Source organism: Malania oleifera, chromosome 1 (assembly GCF_029873635.1).
Source record: "Malania oleifera isolate guangnan ecotype guangnan chromosome 1, ASM2987363v1, whole genome shotgun sequence".
NCBI lineage: Eukaryota > Viridiplantae > Streptophyta > Magnoliopsida > Santalales > Ximeniaceae > Malania > Malania oleifera.
In genome coordinates, this window is record NC_080417.1 from 54,318,757 (window position 1) to 54,342,288 (window position 23,532).

Genomic DNA, 23,532 nt, shown 5'->3' on the forward strand with positions numbered 1-23,532 from the left:
CCAGGTCATAGGCACTGGTATGGGTCTCTTCTCCTCCAATAATGTAGTAGTCGCCCACCATCTCTTGGCCTCCCCTACTGACTTTTATGTAGCATAAAGAACCCTTTGCTCATCAGTGCAGTGAAGCATTGCTAGTATTTTCTCTATCTCCTCCATCCAGTTCTCAACAACTATAGGATCAGCTCCTCCTGAAAACGCTGAAGGATTCATTTTTGTGAACTTCTTTATCATGCACCCCTGCGTTGCAGATGGATCTCCTTGCTCCCTGGAGCTCCGTGCAATCTCAACCATGACTAGCTGAGCTACACTACATAATACCACATCTGAATCCCCACCTCTTGCACCAAAAGGTCCTACTCGATCGTCACCATTAGCATGTGCGTTACTTCCTCTATGGTCATCCTATAACACACCAAATTATTCTGAGATTCTAAACATCATAATTCTATTCTAACTAAAATATTTCCCATACATCCTATCACTAATTTAAGGTCTAGCCCTACCATATGGAAAAAGAAACCGACGATAGTTTACTATGATTTTCCTAAAATTGTAAGCCTAAGAAAAACACAGAAACCACCCCGAAAATCCTGCTTCCATATTGCAAAACAAAACCCTAAATTCTCATCCTAGTTTCCATATACCAACTCGCTAATATTCTGTTCTATCCTCCTCAAATTCCATTCAAATATTCTGGCATTGTTTTTCGCTATACTTTAGAGTTTACAGAATCTAACAACTTAGGTTCAGATACTAAAATGTAATGACCTGAAATTTCATACCATTTTTTTCATAAATATACTACAATATAAAATACTCTGATACCCCTGATAATATCTGCTATAGCATCTCGAGCCCCAGGTGGGCACTGAGAAAATTCCTGTTTACATAGTAACATACCTATACAGCGGAAAACATAAAGTCATACATCCATATTTACAATACTAGAATCTAGTATTTTTCTTAAAATACACATACATAATTACTCATCATTCCAGAATCTACTATCTAAAACTCCTAAATGCTACACAAAAATACAACCCCCTGATAACAATTACCCCAGAGACAGGGTAGTGCAGACAACATCTCTACCTGCAAGCCAGATCTGCTTGTCTAGTTGGATTACCTAAAAAATGTTAAGTCATTGGACAAGACAACGCTTAGTAAAACAAAATGTGCTAATACTAGTTTGTGACAAATAAGTTCACATAAATAATCTACTGAAAAATAAGTGTACTGAGATACCATGTAAAATATAATACTGTGTAACTCACACCTATGTGACTTAAAATACCTTTGTAATATATGAGTTTTCTATTTAATCATACTACTAGTATTATAATATATCTGCTAATATTCTGTAAATATGCACACGTATATATATATATATATATATATATATATATATATATATATATAACTGAGAAATATCCCTAAAAATCTGAATGTCATGATTTAGCCTATCTTGACAGGGTTGTGCGGCCTGTAGGCTAGACTTAACTCTGGTTGGCCTACCAAGAAGAGTCACCTGAATACTCTATCAATCATCAGTTTGGCCTTACTACAATCCATCCAAAGGTTCGGTATTGACATATACCTTATCAAATCGGCCTCCTCAACCTAGAATACTGAGGACATTGCAATCCCTCCATAGGCATGGTTGACAATAATTCACACACTATTTGGAGATATGTGGTTGGATTATGATTTGAAATAGCAATGGTACCATGCTCTGCTGACTAAATCTGACTAAAATAATTAATCTAACTGAAATAGTTAATTTGACTAAAATATTTCATCAGGGATCTGATACTACATATTACTAATATATATAATTATCTTACAGTTTCATCATGATTCCAAAATAACCTTCACATTATAAATGTAACAACAAGAAATTTTAATCCATTTATATATATAATTCCTAATACCTTGCACGAGCATAGCTATCATCATTATCGCCCAGAGCGGGACCGTGGTAACCTGTGCATTTCATATAACACCTAAGCAACAAAAGTACATACATATCCAACATATTCCCAAATACAATACTAGAGTACTATATACCTTGCTATACCTATACACACATATACTAAACTCTTTCTAAAAATCACAAAAATATTTTGGACTCCACAGGCCAACCCAAAACTCACTCCAAAAACTATGTTGACACAACACCACCTCTACCTCAGAGCCGACCATGCTCACCTCTCTAGATTACCTGAAATGTTTAATATTGCTGGGGTGAGACACCTCTCAGTAAGGAGAAACATGTTATTACCAGTGTGTAGAATATGAGTTTACTTGCAACATATCCTTTAATTAAGACCGTAAACAATATATCATGTAAAAAAATCTATATAATAACTAAGGCTTATGTCATTTAAAGTATGAAAATTTATGAGTTATTTATTCGAACATACCTCTAACTGTAATAGGTAATCTCAGTTTTCTATGTGTACTATATATACATAACTTTGAAAACTTCCCTAAATGGTTGTATGTCATGATTTAACCCCTCATGACAGGGTTGTGTGGCCTGTAAGTGGGGCTAAACACTGGTTGGCCCCCTCGAGTGCTAGCCTAACTGTACAAAAGGCTTGCTCCATATGTACAAGCTTTCTATATAAGGTTAAAAACCCATTCTCTATGAGGAAAAAAATAGACTTTCTCTCACTTTCTTTCTCCAGCATGGTTCCTCTACATTCTCTCTACGATTCTGGCCCCATTCTTTGCCATTTCGATGATCCAAAGCCACCACGTTACTCCTAGGAGAATTCTCTACAAATTTGCTGGAGTAATTTGTTGGTTAGACCAATTTGGGAATAATCCCAAAATCAGGGTAAGTAGATTATTTGGGTATTGTTAGTATTTCCAAGTTTATTTGAGCCTAGATTTTGTATTACATGAGAATATACTGGAGTTTTGTGAAGTAAAATCGGGGTATTATATTTTCAGGAATACGGTATTTTGGGGACCCTAGTGGGTGATATTTCAGGAGCCCAGGTAAAATGATACATGGATTATAGTCTAGAAATTATGCATATATGGATTTGGGGAGAATATGTGTGTTATAATTATCTTAGTGAATTCAGTTGTTTGATTGGGAAATTATAGGTGTGTTATCTCAAGATGTTGAAATTATGAACATCGTATGCATGAGATTGTAAATAGAATAGCATTTTGTGCTCAAATAGTCAGCTAAGGGAAATATGTTATACTAAGAAATTTCAGTATGGTTATTAGTAAAAATTATATGTTTTACCAAATTATTATTCAGATAATAAAATATTTGTATAATAGAAAATACAGACTTCAGAGCATGTGAATCTAATTATTTAATTGTGTGGCATTAGGTAATAGATTAGTACAGTATTTATGCAGTTTACAAATACCATGTTTTACAGTTTATTAGCAGAAAATATTATGGAATATCCATGTTTTATAGAATGATGAATTTTCAGTATACATACATGTAGAAATTTTATAGAATACTCAGAAACATGATTTATAGCATTTCCAAGATACCATGATTTTAGAATCTTAACACCCAGATACTTAAATATTCAGATAGATATTCAGATATACAAATATTAAATATTCATTCAGTTATTCAGATTTTTAAATTATTCAGATCTTTTATTTCATGTTATGGTTATTTCAGTTATATTAGAATCATGGTAAAACAGTAATATACAAATATCAATTACATATATATAGTATCAAACCCTAATGAACCAGTTCAATTTCAGAGCACGGTACCATTACTATTTTTAGTTCAGAGTGCAAGCACATAACTCAGATAGTATGTAGATTTTAAGTAGTTGATCATGCCTATGTTATGGATAGGCTCTTTGTCAGTTAGGGTTACGGAGGTCGGTCTGACTTTCGAAGTTCAGTTGACTTATCCTAGTCAGCTAACCAGTGATAAGCCCCACCTGCAAGTTGCACAACTCTATCATGAGGGGTTAAATGATGACTTTTAGTTATCCATGTAGGGAAATTTTCTCAATTTTATACACACGCATGCACACACACACACACATGTGTATATATATCCAAATTTACAGAAATTGTAGACATACCTATGAATATTAAGAGTATTATCAATAGAATATTCAGAAAAATAGTTTATATTAAGCAACATAGGTATGAGCTATACCGTGTATTTTCTATACATGTTTTCTTAAACTCAGTTATTTACAGTACTTTTAAATTAGATTTTAGAATTAAGTAAACTCATCTACCACACACTAGCAATAGCATATTTTTTCTTAGTGAGCGTTGTCTCATCCTAGTGACTTAACATTTTTTAGGTCATCCAGCCAGGTGAGCAGATCAGGCTCATAAATAGAGGGGACTACAGTACTACCCTATCTGTAGGGTGAATGTTTTTGGGAAGTCATTTTTTAGTAGTCCCTACGTCTAGATGAGGGCACTTTGGGAATGGCTATGTATGCATATTCTGGAAATTTTGACATTCTAGTATTGTATTTATTGACGTGATAGTATGCATTCTACATTCTGCTACATAGGAAGTTTATTGAGTTCCAGATTTCATGGTCCCTATCTAGTCCGTGATGATGGTTTGGTTTTTATTAGAAGGTATTGGACTAGTGAAATTTTACAATTAGATATATATATATATATACATACTTTATGCTGCATAGGAAGTTTATTAAGTTCCAAATTTCATGGTCCCTATCTAGTCCGTAATGATGGTTTGGTTTTTATTAGAAGGTATTGGACTAGTGAAATTTTATAGTTAGATGTATATATATAAAGGAAAAAAGATGGCATGAAAAATCAGGTCGTTACATGTACCATCATCTTCACTAACATGAGCACTGCTACGCCCAGGGTTAAGATAAACATAGTCTGAGGACCATGTATGTACAACATAACCAGTATATTCATCAAATTTTGAAATCTAAAAACATCAATTAATCTATCGTCATTACTCTCAATTTAAGATTCAGTCCAGTAATTGAGAAACACAACCCGACCATAGTTTACAATGGCTTTCCTAAAATTGTCACTTCAGGAAAGACACAGAAACCACAACGAAAATTCTACTTCCCGACCACTAAATGAAACTCTAAATACTTATCTTCATTTCCCCAAAATTGATTCACCAAATTCCTAATCTATTCCTATATTATAGTATTGTTTTCGCTACATTATATAGTCTACAGAACCTAGCAACCTAGACTCTGATACCAAATTGTAATGACCTGAAAATTCCATCCATTTTTATATCAATATATATATATATATATATTTATATATATATTCTAATACCTTGCATGAGCATAGCTATCATCACCACGACCCAGAGCGGGACCATGGTAACTTGTGCATTTCATATAACACCTAAGCAACAAAAGTACAATTATATCCAACATATTCCAAAATACACTACCAGAGTACTATATACCTAGTTGTACCCATACACACATATACTAAACACTTCCCAAAAGTCACAAAACTTGTGTGGGCTCCACAGACCAGCCCGAAACTCACTCCAAAAACTATGCTAACCCAACACCGCCTCTACCTCAAAGCCGACCCTGCTTGCCACTCTGGTTTACCCGAAATGTTTAATAATGTTGGGGTGAGACACCTCTTAGTAAGGAGAAATATGTTATTACCAATGTGAGGCATATAAGTTTACCAACAACATATTCTTTAATTAAGTCTGTAAACAATATATCATGTAAAAAAATATGTATAATAACTCATGCTTATGTCATTCAAAATATGAAAATTTCTGAGTTATCTATTCGAACATACCTCTAACTGTACTAGGTAATCTCTGTTTTCTGTGTGTACTATATATATATAGTACATACATAACTCTGAAAACTTACCTTGATGGTTGTATGTCATGATTTAACCCCTCATGATAGGTTTATGCGGCTCGTAAGAGGGGCTAACGGTAGCCTAACTGTATGCATATTTGGATGCCTATAGCATGAAAGACTCGCTCCACTTGGTCCGGATGTCAGGGAGCTATCAACTCTACTTGTGGGCATAATTGACAATACCATACTCTATCTAAGACGTATGGGTGCACTCTGTACAGCAATGGTACCGTGCTCTATATTCTGTTCAGTATACTACTCAGTTCCATCAGGGTCTGATACCATATAATAATATCTCTATATACACTACAAAAAATCAAGGTATTAGTGACGAATAAAATCCATCACTAATAGTCATAAATTCGTCACTAATAGTATTAGTGATGAATTTATGAGTATTAGTGACGGTTCTCAAATAGTTGCTATATATGCCGTTACTACTAACTTTTAGTGACGAATATAATTTTCGTTATTAGTGATGGATTTAATCCGTTACAAAAACCCTAACTCCGTCACTATATAGTATATAACAGCTCAACTCAAATTCGTCACTAATAGTAGGGGGTATTAGTGATGAATTATAAATTCGTCACTACTAGTAAGGTATTAGTGACGATTTAGATATTCTTCACTACTACTAGGGTATTATTGATGAATTAGAAATTCATGACTACTAGTATGGTATTAGTGACGAATTAGAAATTCGTCACTACTAGTGTGGTATTATTGGTGAATAAAAAATTTGTCACTAATAGGGACGGTATTAGTGATGAATTAGAAATTCGTCACTACTAGAAGAATATTAGTGATGACTTGGATATTCGTCACTACTAGTGTGGTACTATTGATGAATTAAAAATTCATGGCTACTAGTATGGTATTAGTGACGAATTAGAAATTTGTCACTACTAGTGTGGTATTATTGGCGAATCAAAAATTCGTCACTAATAGTAGGGTATTAGTGATGAATTTGAATCCTTCACTAAAAACTAGAAAAATTAAACAAACTTTTATACTAATTTTATTTAATCATCAATTCTTGTATAAAAATCTATAATTACATTTTTGAATATATAAACTAAAACCATAATTACTAAAAAATTCGTAAATCATTCAAAATTTTGAATTTAAATACAAATTCAATTAAAATGAAGAAATAATATACGTTCAGATAACAAAAATTGTTTAAAAATATTCAAAATTCAAATAAAAATACTAATACAAATTCAAATTAAAATACAAAAACTCCATTTGTTCAAATAACAATAAAAATTATAAAGAAATAGTCAAAAGTTGCTTTTGACGATTGTAGTGTATGCATGCATGACATCAATCTGATGTTATGATAGCCGCGAGTCTTACAAATTAAGAGTCATTAAAAAAAATTTAGTATACCAAATCGAGGAGAGCTTATGCTAAGTATAATTAGGAAAAATAATTATACAATATAACAAATTGGCAAAGATTTCATAATCATACATATTACATAATTTGTACGGTAGTAATATCAATAATGAAAAATGTAATGTTGCATTCAAGAGCATAGATTTCGAACATTTGAATGGATTTGGACAAAATTTAATGCAATTTAATATTACATTTCATTTAAATTGAATGTAAATTCAATTCCAAAGTGTCTCGAAACACAAGGCGCATAAAATTATATTAAAATTTATTAAAGTCTATTTAAATCTAAACTTAAGATGTAAAATGCATGCTCTAGAAAGCAACATTAAATTAGTTTATGGGGGATTTGTACAATGACTCAATGAGGTATTAGCATTGCGTGGGGAAGGGGATGTAGCGAATAAATCCAACCGGGGACACGTGTCCAATTAGCATGCTTTACTGTTTCGTAGATAAGCATTATTCCATTTTTTTTGGTTCTTTTCTATAGTGACATTGCAACTCATATGTCAAAACGAATCCCTAATTATGTCTTTTTCAAATGATTATGAAAGTGATAATCCCTGTGAGTTATGTATATATTTAACTTATGCGTTTTTTAAATTTTCAAATCCTCAGTCAAGTGTATATAATATTTTCAATGATTTCGGCATGACAATGAATGCTTTAAGCTTATCGGACGAAAAACATGTAAATGAATGTCCGTTCTAAATGAACTAAGTCTACATTGCCTCATTTATTATGATTCCTAAGTTTCAATCATCCTTTTAAAAATAGTTTAACATTAAACTAAGCCTGTCTTTTGTTCAGGACTTTGGAAAATTTTAATGCAATTTCAGTAGCTGCCGTATGTAAATTTGACGTTTTCCCATTAAACTTGCACTTGATAGGTTGAAATAGATTATTTATAAGAGGTTGAAGGCACACAAGAACCTATGGCCACTACCAGCATGCAATACACATCAACTGCATCTGCTATGCAGGAGGCATTCTAGACTAGCATGAAATCATGTAACATATTCATGACAGTAATCCATGTAACCATATCTTAAATTCATAATATGAAGATTAGAGAATAGTGGATAGTATTGAGTTCAGTGTGGTATTGTTATTCATCCGATAATATGCTCGTTGAAAAGCTTTTAAATGACTTAAACATATCTTGAAAAATCTATGTGAGACCCAAATATGCATGAATCTGCTTTGCCACTATCGTACTATACACAAAATAACATGCCTCCAAATCATATGGGTATTGAAGTAGCTAATGAATTGAGACACAGATGTTCTATTATCATATGCATAAAGCTGAAAATTAACATAGTCTATAAGGTTCCTATAACTCTTCCACAAAGCTAGGTAATGTTTCTGAACTTCGTTATCAACAAATGGAGCTATAGAAGCAAAAGAGATTACCTCATTCTCCTTAAGGGTCGCTATGAGCTGCCCTATGCACTAAGAAAAAGTTTTAGGATCAGCTTTAAAATGCTACTTTGACATTTGAATGTTTACCCTTGATGGAAGACACATGGGAGGGGCTGAGATCATCTGAATCCCAGAAGATGCTTAAGTTTCCATTTGTTGGATGAGGAGAAGATAAGGTAGTGTAATCAATGGCAAAGGAGAGAATGAAGTGGAATTGGACTTGTGGGTTAATGGGTACGTCTGAAAATGTGACATGTTTGAACTCAGCTCGTATGTATTCACTGAAGACACTGGAGGTGTTGGGTGTTGTCTAGGTTGATGAAGAGGGAAAGGTATACAATCAGAAAAGAAAAAAAAAAAAACTCACTAATTGATCAAGATTTTATATAGCAAATGGCAATTTAGAAATTATAATAAATTATTAATATTTTCCTAAGAATTCATATATCAAGATTTTTATTAAAAAAAAAAAAAAAAAAAACAATGAAAAAACATCTTATTATGTAAATATTAAAATTTCAATTTTTTTCAAAAGGTTAATCAGAATATTAATGTCATAATCTTTTTTAATAAGATTTTTCACGTCCATAAGTCCTATATTTATATGGTGTTATAATAATATCTCATATCAATGTTTGTATTTTATAATTTTTAAACAAGGTGTTAATTTTTATAAATAACTCTGAAAATTCACACTTTAATATTGGTAAACTAAATTATGACAATATATTATTAACTCATCTTGAAAATATATCTAAAGTTTATTGAAATTATTAAAATATTTTACACATTATTATTTACATAAAAGTACATGCAATACATATGACCTTCCAACTAGCATTGAACTACTTCTTAAAAAATAAAAGAAAATTTTGATAGTCCTTAAAGTGATAAATGTGTAATGTTAAGTTTACCTTTATATTAAATAATTTCACGTCTCAAAACTTACATTTTAACTCCATTAAGACCCTTCCTCTCCTGATCTATTCGGCTTAGAACTCTTTGAATTTTAGTCCAACCATCTTCCATGGAACCCAAAACATTCACAATGGTGAATTAGCCTTCAAATTTATGTTGCCTATTAATGGAAGCTCCTGTAATTTAAGAATTTATACTCAAGTTGAGAAACGATATCAAAATTTTTTTTATTTACAAGAAAGGGATGCCAAGTTAGTTCAAATTTGTTTTTATTCAATCTTCAAATTTTTATTTTTTATTTAATTCTAACTTCAATTTCATGTGTGTATAACTCAAAGAAATTTATGCCCATCAGTTTTATCTCTATTTATTTTTCTGTAAATGAATGTCCGTTCTAAATGAACTAAGTCTTCATTGCCTCATTTATTATGATTCCTAAGTTTCACTCATCCTTTCGAAAATAGTTTAACATTAAACTAAGCCTATCTTTTGTTTAGGACTTTGGAAAATTTTAATGCAATTTCGGCAGCATGTCGTCTGTAAATTGGACGTTTTCCCATAAATCCTACACCTGATAGGTTTAAATAGATCATTTATAAGAAGTTGAAGGCACACGAGAACCTATACCCACTACCAGCATGCAATACACATCAACTGCATCCGCCATGCAGGAGACATTGTAGACTAGCATGATTTAACATGAAACTCAATTTGTGATCATAATACCTTATAATTAATCAAAGGAGCCACCTGCATCATCTGGTCTAGATTGGCGCATCCTTTCCTCTAACGGCACTTGCCTATCCATCATGGCTTGCATCTAGGCTCGAAAGCTGGAGACCTCCGATCTCAATTCCACGTTCTCCATTTCCATTATCTGCATCCATCGAGCCATCTCCTGCTTATCATACTCGGCCTCTCGAAGTTGTCGTTCCATCTCTGACGAGCCACTACACCCATGGATGATGATTCTGTTGGGGCGATGTAAGCACTTCCAAGACCTTTCTTCTAGCCCCCCCGTTCGTTGCCAAAGCACCTGGGAAGTGATCTCAAAATCCATCATGTGCTGACTCCCCTCTGAAGCAGGTGCATCCCTTATCTCAACCATCCTTGCCTAATTTCAATCATGAAAATGATAAAAAGGAATAAGTAAGACTACAACTTTGATGCTTTGAATAAAGTAATAAACTAAATCTTTTGCTTCACTTGCATGTTTGTCCCGCGCACCCTCCCACCACACTCCCGATCGCCATTGGTGTGTTATTTGATACAGATCCAGCAGCGGCTCCTCTGCGCCAGTCTCGGGATCACCCTACATTATCATATAAGACATCATTAGTATTATGTCATGTAATGGTGAGATAATTTTATATATAGTAATTACCTAGCGATGGTTTACGAATAGCCTCGATCCACCGCAATGCGTCGTTGGGAGTTTGTTGTGGTTTACAACATTTGTTTAACATATGGCCTACAAGGAAGATGTAATGACGACTTTTTAGTGACATCATTGTGAAAAATTGGTGATTATAATACAAACACATCACCTGATAGCACGGGTCATGAAAATGGCGACACACCACGTTCCAATCCTCTTGGGATATTTTATCCTACGGCCGCGCCTCTACATTATCTCCCATCGCTTGAAAATGGGAACACATTTTCGAGCGACAGCTTTTAAATTTATTACACAATTGGACATCGACCGCCCTCTTCACTTGGTCATCCTCGAGGATGTCCATATCAAACTCTTATTGCAAATATAGGTAATACAATTACAATTTCAGATAGTTGTTAATTGGCTAGTATATTAAAATTTAAAAAACATTTAAATTAAAAACAACTTTATAGGGTTTGGGAACTTACCAAAATGCATATGTAAAGAACCATGTACTGCTCCTGAGTCACCTGCGGCTAGCTAAATGCGGTGACTGGAGCATACTGTTGGCATATAATGTCGAGCTCCCTCGTCCACGTCGTGCACCAATCGTTCAACGGGGTGGTGTATCCTAGAGGAATTTCGAACTGAATCCGCTGTTTAGTCCTATCAAGGTGCTTCTTCAGCGACATGTTCTTTGCTGCACCACGACCTAACCTAACCGTTGACGTAGATGCTGAAAGTAGAGTTAATTTAAGAACAACACTATAATCATAAATGTGAATAACTATCATCAACAGTTGACATGTAAATAAATTAATCATATCCATACTGACATTGCTCATGGCTGTCTGCAACTCACCCTGCGTGTTAATCACGTAAGTGGTATCCATGGTTGGCCAAGGTTCCGATGGCTCAAACATTGGTGCCGCCGCATCAGGATCGACAGGGTCCACCGCTCTGGAGGATATCGGATCATCCTCATGGGATGTACTCGTGTACCTGAAAGGTTTTCTCCAACGTCGGCCTCTTAGTGCCATATCCGCAAATTAATAGACAAGTAAATATAAGAAGTGCGAATATTAGATGGATGTAGCATACATCTATTTTTAAGTTATTTACACATGTTAGATATATAGTGACAAAAATAACATGATTACCCCCCTATACATCCTCAATATCGGTATCATCCTCACTTTCTAAAGTGTCTTCCTCTTCACTACAGTACTCAACCCCTGTTTCATCTTCCCCATCATTTTCTTCATCGTCGATGAAGTGAACGTCTATAGAAGGTTCAATTGTAATGTCAGCAGTCCCTACGTGTTCTGCCCTGGCACCATCCCTATGCAATGGTATAGGATCGGCGCCTTTTTTGACAACATCTGCAGCAGATTGCGCTGCTGAGTGGACAGATGGCTCATTTTCTTGGAATGCAATCTCACTGGCACTCATCTCACTATCTATAACATTTGCAATAGCATACAAACTTTGAGGGGAATCTTTTGGGCCACATGCCATTCTATTTAAGGTAAAACACTTGTTCTGCCTATGTCGCAAACACAAAAGGATCATTTTGATACCAGGTCTTACTAAAATTGACATTGGTGAAGTAGGCATCAGTGTTTATCCCAGTCTTTTTATTGCTGATGTCCCACCAGGTTCACTTGAACAAGTGGGCGACTCTATTTGCTAAACCATGATGAGATGCAATACAGGTAATAGATGATAGTTTAATCATTTATGAAACTGATTTTGAAAATTCCCATGCCCAAGAAACTCTTGAGAACCTCAAGAGATTGATAGGGCTCCAAATTGACTTCCAAATATTTGCCTGCCGATTTAGCAAAATACTTCACATATATTAAAGAAGTTGATGGGAAGAAGGATTAACATCCATAAGATTTGTGATTTGGGAAAACGTGGGCACATATATTAACTTTAGAAAAGGAAGTTGATATTTTCGAGAATCTGGATAAAGGCTAGAAAAACATTGAAGGATGGAGATTGAGAATGTTGTCTTAGAGGGACATTATGGGGTACCTCCTAATATATATAATATTTCTATATGTAATCTACATACAAATCTATATAATAATCTCTCTCTATAAAAGTCCTCAAATCAATTCATCATGCATGCATGATTCATTCCTACATATCTATGTTTATATGCATGCATACATACATACATACAAATATAATTCCATTAACTAATTAATTTGGTTTTTCTATTTATAATCTATTTTTTCCATTTTCCTAGATAAAACATTATACTTTTGTATAATATTATTTTTCCATTTCTACATGTGCTTTATTTGATAAATTATCAAGAATGCATTAATAGGCAAACAATAATCCTTTCATCCTCTAATTGACTACTGCCTAAGTAGGTTTGAAGGGCATATTTGGAGTTCTGATCCATATATATATACGTACACACACACACACACATACACTTCTATATAATTAGGAAAAAACTCTCAAACATGATTGTCTTTTAGTAGTTAATTTGTTTATATCAATATGTGTGTAGCATTTACCAATTCTTATATGTTAGAAATTGAAGTAATATATGTGAGCATGTCATTGTGTTGGAATCAAACATTGAAAGAATAACAAAATCCATTCAAAATTTTTTAAAAATATTCAGTATATTCTTACAATGTTTTAAATACAGCATTCCCAAATCAGATTTAAATATTCTTAGTAGATAAAATCAAAAAATATATGCTTGAAAGTAAAAAAGATAATAAGGAAACAAGAACCTGGGCTTGTGGCCGAGAGTAGGGGGAGACTGGGAGAGAGGATCGCCGGAGCAGGATGAGGGGAAGAGGAGGAGCTGGATCAGACTTGTGGCCGATCTAGAGTAGTGGGAGACTGGGAGAGAAGATCGCCGGAGCAGGAGGAAAAGAGGAGGAGCTAGAGTGGTGGTTTGCGGCAGAGAGCAGCGGGAGATCGACTAGGAGCTTTGTTTGCGAGAGCAGGCGGAGGGGAATGGGAAGAAGCTAGGAGAAGGAGGGAAAATATCCCGCGAACAGTAATAAGGGTTTTTGGGCATTAGTGACGGGTTCAAAACTGTCACTACTACTCTCTGTTTATTTTTTTTATAAATAACAAAGCATTAGTGACGGTCCAAATTCGTTACAAATATAGAAATTCATCACTAATAAGACACCAATGGTGACAAATTTATAAATTCGTCACTAATATGCTCGGCATTAGTGACGGCTTTAGAACCGTCACTACTACTCTCCGTTTATTTTTTTATAAATAACAAAGCATTAGTCACGGTCCAAATTCGTCACTAATATATAAATTCATCACTAATAAGACAACTATTGTAACGAATTTATAAATTGGTCACAAATATTCTGAACTTAAATTTTTTAATATTTTTTTTTAAAAAAGAAAGTATTAGTAACAAATCTAAAAATTCGTCACTGTTAGTATCTTTTTAGCGACGAATATATACAACATCGTCCTCAATACTCTGAATTGAAATTTTTTAAAATTTTTTTTTTTTAAAAAGAATTATTAGTGATAGTTCCCAAATCCGTCACTAATAAAGGACAAATAGTGAGGAATTCATAATTTCGCCACTAATACTCTGAACCTAATATTTTTAATTTTTTAAAAACGATTAGTTTTGGTGACGGTTGTCAACCGTCACTAATAAGGGCCAATAGTGACGAATCTACAAATTCGTCATTAATAGTTTGAACTTAAATTTTTTTAGTAGTGATAGTTGTCAAGTCCGTCACTAATGCCCTATTAATAGTGACGGTTCTCCCCAACCGTCAATAATACGCTTAACCAAATTTATTTTATATTTTTTAAATAAAAAACAAGTAATGACGGTTTCAAAACCATTACTGACAGATCTCCCATTCCGTCACTAATATCCTTTACTTAATTTTTTTTATATTTTTTTTTAAATAAAAACACTAGCAGTGACAGTTTGAAAACCGTCACCAATACATCATTATTAGTGGCGGATATCCCAATCCATCACTAATACCATTAATTAAAATTTTTTAATATATTCATAACTATTAGTAGTGATAGTTTGTTAATAGCCACTAATAAGTAACTTTTAGTGACGAATTTAATCTGTCACTAATAAGTGACTTTTAGTGACGAATTTAAATTATCACTAATACCATAAAATCGTCGCTAATATTTTCTCAAACAAAATTTCGCGTGAAAATTGTTTGGCACGCAGTTTTTAGTGACAAAAAGTATTAGTGACAGTTCTAAATCATCACTAATAGTTTTGTATAAGTGATAACTACTAAAACCGTCACTAATGCTTACACTATTAGTGGCGATTCTGAAAAACCGTGACTAATGCAATACTATTAGTGACGGTTTTAAAACCGTCACTAATACGTTTATCACTAAAAACCTGTTTTTTTTTGTAGTGATAACATCTATTTGTTTAACCATGATTCTATATTAACTGTATTAACCATGATTCTATAATTTCCTATATAGCCATGACGCTATAATAACTGTATATCTGTATATCCATTAATTCTGTAATATTCTTTATGTCATGGCTCTATGCTCTGTATATCATGGTTTTATAAAATTTTGTACAATCCTAGTTTTGCATAATTCTATATAGTCAAGGTTATAAAAACACTGTATAATCATGTTTTGCAATACACTGTGCAGTCATGATTCTGTAACATACTATATAAACGTGATTCTTTAAAATATTGTATATTTGAATTCTATATAACTATACAAACTGAAATTCTGTAATATTCTTTTTAGCTGTCACTCTGTAAATAAAATTGTATAAGCTATATATCATAATTCTGTAAAAACCATATAACCATGTTTCTGTGAATCTATATAATGTATTTTTGAAAAGACTATATAAATATGATTATGAAATTCTATATGAATTTTCTATAATAATTTAGTATTTCTCATGCCACACAACTAAATAAGTGTACTCTGTAAAACTATATAATTTTCATGCTCTGATATATTCAATAATCATACTCTAAAAGCTCGTGACCAAATACAATACTTTATTAGTACAGTTTCTAATCAAGCTGGCATAACATATATTCCCCTTAGCTAACTATCTAGCTCTAGATACTATTTTATAATCTCACGCATGCGGCCTTCATAATTTTCAACACCTTGAAATAACGCCAATATAATTCCCAGTCACACAACTGAATTCACCATAATAATTATCACGTTCATATTTTTCCCAACTCCATATATCCAGAATTACTAAGCTGCAATTTACCTGAGCTCCTAGAAAGAAACTTGTTGAGGTCCTTAACCCATACTTGAAGGGTCCCAAAAACGCCCTAATCCTAAAAACACAACACCCCAATGTTACTTCACAAAACACTAGTATAATTCCATGCGGCACATAATCTGAGCTTAAACAAGCCTGATAATACTAAAAATACCTAAATAATCTACTTTCCCTGATTTTGGGATAATTCACAAACTTCCCAAATTGAACTTTTGCTCTAGCTATGTTGTTGAGAATCTCCCTAGTATCAACATGGTAGCTTCTAATCATCGAACTAGGGAGAAACGGGGCCGAAAACCTAGAGAGAAGGAGGGAGCACCGAATTTTAGAGAGAGAAAGTGAAATGGGATGAGTTTTTGCACTGAAAACGAATTTTTGGCTATATATAGGTTGCTGGCCATGTGGCCTCGCCAACAAGCCATGTCGCCTCACCGATGAGTCCAAGAAGGAGGTTCTTCAATGAACATCTAACTCTCGTCGATGTGTTTCAGGCCCTAGAATTAACTTCTTGGTAAATTCTCATTTATGAGTCACATGTCCATGTCGATGAGCCCAAGAAGACTATTTGTCGACAAACTCTCAATGTCCGTCGATGAGCCCCTATAGAGCCTCATTGACAAATTCTTTTTCTCTCTCCTTTCTTTATTATTCAATTTCTACAATTATCCTGGTTACTACGTTCTCCCCTCCTTAAAAAATTTTGGTCTCGAAATTTGCTATATGTATTGAACACCATCCATTGAGGAAAATGGGCTACTTATTTTATTAATTACTCTCACTTGTGACTGAGGAATACCATGGTTATATAAGTAGTTCTGGGAGATTACAATTATACCCATAAAATAAAAATTTCTCCCAAAACCAAAACACTAACAGCCCTATAACCTAAAATACAACTATACATTCATCACTCTGTACCGAATAAAATAAAACTGTCGTTATCTTAACAACACTGACTATCACTATACCCCACTAAATAGGTGTGGGTATTTCTATCTAATTTCCTCCTCAAGCTCCCATGTATCTTCCTCTATGGCATGACTCCTTCATAGGACTTTTACTAACATAATTTTCTTGGTGCGCAATTCCCACTTTTTTTTGTCTAGGATCTGTACTAATGCTTTCTCATATGTGAGTGAATCTCCGAGCTCTATCTCCACATAACTTATCACGTGGGAACGGTTTGGAATTTATTTCCTCAATATGGAAATATGAAATACGTTGTGAATTCTAGATAGAGCTGGTGGTAGAGCTAGCCTGTAGGCAATTGACCCCACTCTCTCAAGTATCTCAAAGGGGCCAATGTACCTAGGGCTCAGCTTACCCTTCTTCCCAAATATCATATCTCCTTTCAGTGGAGCTACCTTAAAAAATATCCGATCTCCCACATCAAACTCTAACTCCTAGCGGCAAGTATCCGCGTAACATTTTTACCGATTCTGAGCTACACAGGTTCTGTCTTTAATAAGCCAGACTTTATCGTACGCCTTAGACACCAACTCTTGTCCCAATACTCACTTTTCTACCACTCCATCCCAATATAATGGAGAATGACGCCTCCTACCATATAAAGCCTCTTGCGGTGCCATCCCAATACTGGCCTGATAGCTATTATTGTACAGAAACTCGACCAGCGACAAACACTGGGTCTAACTACCGCTGAAATTTAGCACACATGCTCGCAGCATATCCTCAAGTATTTGGATCATTCTCTCTTTCCGCCCATCTATCAGAGGATGAAAAGAGGTGCTGAATGCTAACTGTGACCCCATAGCCTCTTGAAAGCTCCTCTAAAATTATGAAATAAATCGAGGGTTTCGGTTTGAGACTATAGATACTAGCACACCATGAGAGCGCACCATCTCCTAAATGTATAACTCTAATAGTCTATCCATAGAATAGTTGATTTTGATAGGGATGAAGTGAGTAATCTTCGTTAGTCAATCTACGACCACCCATATAGCATTTTGTCCCTACCGTGCTAGTGGTAGCTCTGTCACGAAGTCCATGGAAATGCGATATCATTTCAACTCAGGCATGTAGAGTGGCTACATCTACTCTACTGGTCTTTGGTGCTCAACCTTTAATTGTTGGTACATCAAGTGCTGTTTTACAAATTTAGCAATCTCCCTCCTTATGTCACTCTACTAGAAGGATTCCCATAGATCCCAATACATTTTCATGCTACCTGGGTACACGGTGTATATGGATCTATGTGCCCCCTCTAAAACAGTCCTCCTAATCTCAGCATTTTCAGGAACACATAGTCTGGTACGAAACCACAAGGCTCCGTCATCTAATATGCTGAAATTCTCCTCCTGTCCATCTTGTACTATATCCATCAGTTCTACTAATTCTAGATCACTCCTCTGGGTGACTTTAATTCTTTCTTGCAAAGTAGGTTGTACCACCAGGTTGGCAATAAATGCCTAGTAATCCCCATCTATTAGCTCCACGCCTAACCTCTCAAAATCCATTTGGATAGGGTGTTGAATCTCTACTGCTGACAATATTGCTCCCACTGACTTTCGACTCAGTGCATCAACTACTATATTTGCTTTCCCTTGGTGATAGCTAATAGTGCAATAATAATCTTTAATGAGTTCCAACCATCTTATTTGCCTTATATTCAATTCTTTCTGAGTAAAAAAATATTTCAAACTTTTGTGGTCCGTGAAGATTTCACATTTTCCTCTATAAAGATAGTGTCTCCAAATCTTGAAAGCATACACCACTGCAGCTAGCTCTAAATCATGTACATGATAGTTCTTCTCTTATTCTTTAAGTTGCCTAGATGCATAAGCAATAACTCTCTCATGCTGCATCAACACGTACCCGAGGCCCCTTTGAGACACATCACTATAAATGACAAATCCATCCTCTCCTGATGGAATAGCCAACACCAGGATAGTAACCAATCGTTGTTTTAACTCCTAAAAGATCTACTCATATTCATTAGACCATTCAAACCTTGCATTCTTTCTCGTGAGCCATGTAAAGGGACCTAATATCCTAGAAAATGCATCTACAAAGTGCCAGTAATACCATGCCAGTCCTAGAAAACTCCTAATTTCTTAAACATTTTTCAACCTCGACCAATCTATCACTGCCTCTATCATGCCTGGGTAAACTATTATACCATTCTTGGATATCACATGCCCTAGAAAAATGACCTGCCTCAGCCAGAATTCACATTTCTTGAATTTCGCGTACAACTTCCTTTCCTGGGTAAACTATTATACCATTCTTGGATATCACATGCCCTAGAAAAATGACCTACCTCAGCCAGAATTCACATTTCTTGAATTTCGCGTACAACTTCCTTTCCCTTATTACTTGCAACACCAACCTCAGATGATGTTCATGCTCCTCAAAACTCTTCTAATAGACTAGTATATCATCTATAAAAACCATAACAAACTGGTCTAGATACTGATAGAACACTCAATTCATCAAGTTCATAAACGCCGCTGGTGCATTCGTAAAACGAAACAACATAATTAGAAACTCATAGTGCCTATATTTGGTCCTGAAAGTTGTCTTCGAAACTTCCTACGCTTTAACTCTCACCTAGGGATAACCTGACTGGAGATCACTCTTGGAATAGACCTGGGTCCCTTATAGCTGATCAAATAAGTCGTCAATTATAGGAAGAGGATATTTATTCTTGACTGTCACTTTATTTATTTCTCTATAATATATGCACATCATCATAGTCCCGTCTTTGTTTTTTACAAATAGTACTAGTGCTCCCTAGGGCGATATGCTCCGCCTGATAAACCCTTTTTCTAACAGCTCCTGCAATTGGTCTTTTAACTCTTTTAATTCTATTAGAGCAATTTTGTAAGATGCTTTAGATATTGATATTGTCCTTAGAAACAGATCAATTGCAAATTTTATCTCTTGATCAGGTGGTAAGCCAAGTAACTCCTCTGAAAGGACATCTGTAAATTCTCTGACTACTGGAATGTCGGCCTATTTTAGTTCCTCCTTTGGAAACTCGTTTATGTAGGCAACAAATACCTGCAAACCATTTAGAAATAATTTTCTCACCTGAATAGCAGAGACTAGCTATGGCGAGGCATGCACACGTGTGCCCACAAATCTACATTCTTACTCACTTGGGGGTCTGAAAATCACTTCTTTCTGATGACAGTCAATGCTGGTGTTATTAGTTGCCAACCAATCCATGCCCAATATTACATCAAATCCCTGCATATCTAGTATCATAAGATCAGCTGGTAGTACTTTCTCCTCAATGGCCATTGGAAAATTCCTAAGTACCTTTCTACACCTCACCAATCGATGTGGCAACAGACAATTCTACCTCTAATAGATATGCCTCGATCCTAGATAATTTGGCATAACCCAATGATACAAATGAATGAGTGGCACCTATGTCAAACAAAACAACTTTATATGGTAAAGCGGTAAGAAACCTGTCATGACATCTGTGGCACTCTTAGCGTCTCCTGGTGTCAAAGCATAAACCCTAGCCGGGGCTACATTCCTCTACTGGCTGCCACCTTTGGGTGCCTGATTATGTCTCTAGATCTATCTAGGGGTTGGTGCACTGTTTGGTGGCCAATGACACTCCCATGCTATGTGTCCGGATCTACCACAACAATAACAAACATTGCCCCCCAAACGACATGATCTTGTATGTCTCCTACCACAAATAGGGAAAATGGGGTATACTTTCTTGCCTCGATACTCGCGATCTCCTATCTCTGGTCTCTAAATTGTTCCAAATATATATCCCCTCCAATGGCCTCGTCTAGAATTCTCCTAAAATCTTGGAGGTGCAAACCTCTTTCTCTGACTCAAGGTCCCCACATCCCTTTGGCTTAGTGCTCTTGCATCTTTCTGCTTGCTCTCCTCTACCATAGTGGCCTGTCAATAAGCTCAGAGAAGTCCTACAACTTTAAAACCACCACTTGTTTATAAATATCCCATATGAAACCCCTCTTAAACATCCTAGCCTTTTTCACCTTATCTAGAACAATATAAGGGGCGAAGCATGACAGCTCAACAAACTTCGCTGTGTACTGCTAGATTGTAAGATTTCCCTGAATCAATCCCATAAATTCTACTACCTTCACCTCCTTAACGACGGCGGGAAAATAGTCATCAAAGAAGATTTCTTTAAATCAGCACCAGGTCATAACTACTGGTACCTGTCTCTATTCCTCCAATAATCTTGTAGTCATCCACCACCTCCCAGCCTTAACTATTAGTTTATAGGCAGCATAAAGAACCCTCCACTCATCGGTGCAATGGAGGACCATTGTTACTTTCTCGATCTCCTACATCCAATTTGTTGACTTTATGAGTTCAATCTTGTTCTGATAATGACAAATCACTTGGTATTAGATTCGTGCATTGAGTTTGTGAACAGGACCTACATTAAGCATGCATCGAAAGATAACGAGTCATGGAAGCCATAAAGTAAATCTGATACATTTTGGAAAGATCCATGGAACTCAAAGAGTACGAGAATGAAGATGCAAGTAGCAAATTTCAAGAACATCTTGGGAATGGGTATTTAGAACTCATGTACTTATATTTTCATATGATTTAATTTTAGGCTCAACATAACTTAGAAAGACTTTAGGATTCATGCATTTCATATATATATATCTTTAGGGGACATCATGGACATAGAAATCTTGGAAAATTTTTTTATAAAAGAGCCAAGAAAGAAAGCAAAGTAGATTTTAAGTTAGAAAATAAAAATTAAGAAAAACGGGACTTCGGTAGCCTGAACTCAACCTCAATCACCTGAAGAATTTCTTCAGGAGCCGGAAGATTAAGTTGGGTAGCTTGAAGAATTAAATGGGAAACACAGAACCTGGCAGAGGTACTTCGGTCTTCTGACCCTGGAACCTCAGGTGCTTGAAGTTGTCACTTTAGGAGCCTGAACCCCACTTTGCTTGCCTGAAGTCATGGGAAAACTTAAAAATTAGATTTTTATTAAAAGTACTCGCGAGCTATTTTATTGATCCAACGCTGAGATCAATCCTAAGGGTAATATACTATATATTCTGAATATCTAAACCCTAGAACACATGTTAGACACACAAGAAAGAGAAGAACACACCTTGTTGAAAGAAGATTGAAAATTTGCTCCTAGTGCTATACGTTTGCCTACACTTCAATCTCTAATTTTCAAACTTAGGCAAATCAACTCATATTCTCAAAGAGAACTTGTTTACTCAACTGTACTTCAATCTAGTATTGAGGTTTGATCTTTCAAGTTATTATTCTTTCGAACTTCTCATCTCATCTCATTACATGTTCTTGACCATCATTAGAAAAGTTTTGATCTTGAGTGTGCCTATTCGTATAAAAATTAATTTTTGAAGAGATCATTACTTGAGAAAGTTTATTTAACTTGGTTTTAACTTGGTTGATTGATTTTTTTTTCATGAGTATATAAATACACATATATTTTTACATAGAGATTTTTATTGAGAAACCTAGTTTTATTAAAAGATTGATCTTGAAAGTACCTATACATATACATAGTTATTCTAAACTAGATCATTACTTGATTTAGATTGTGTGATTGATTGAAAGGTTTGATTCAAGTGTGTGTTTTCTAAAGGATCTATATTTTAGATATATTAACGCTTGATTAAATATCCTTGGTACTTATAACTATACATTTAATTGAGGGATATTTTCTGAAATATAATATACTCAGTTTGTGATTGAATACTTGAAATAAAATTTTGTGATTTTGATTGATTTAATATTCAAGACAAAGTTTTTGTTAACAAGTTCACTTCGTATATATTTTTGCATTTTTGCAAAGTGAATCAAGAACCCTAGTTTACTCCAAAACATTTTAAATATATATTTATTTGGGAGTTTTTGTTAAATAGGAATTTGTGTATTGAAGCATATCATATATTAAAACGATTGTATTGTTTTCATACATTCATGAGCTTCAAGTTATATCATATGTTAATGTATTAGGATTTTGAATTGTACTCACCAGCTTTTGTTAGAAGCATTATTTTGAGTGTTAATTTTCAGATTCTATTGTATACATGGTTCGGTGTGAGAATCGGTGTGTGAGGAGAGAGATGTATCTCTTGTAAGTAGCGAAGTAGGAGGAAATCGTACCTCTTGTAAGAAGCGGATTGTAAGGGAAGCTCCGTCCCACTTTAAGGAGCTGGGTTTTAGTGAATCCTTGAGTGATTGCTCAAGGCAAGGACGTAGGCCAAGTCGGCTAAACCTTGTAAAACTGTGTT

At 34.7% G+C, this 23,532-nt stretch overlaps 1 pseudogene; it reads right to left on the reverse strand.

The window, feature by feature from the left end:
• Positions 1-4,968: 4,968 nt before the first annotated feature.
• On the reverse strand, positions 4,969-12,032 carry LOC131163636 (chitinase 1-like; annotated as a pseudogene).
• Between the last annotated feature and the right edge of the window lie 11,500 nt (positions 12,033-23,532).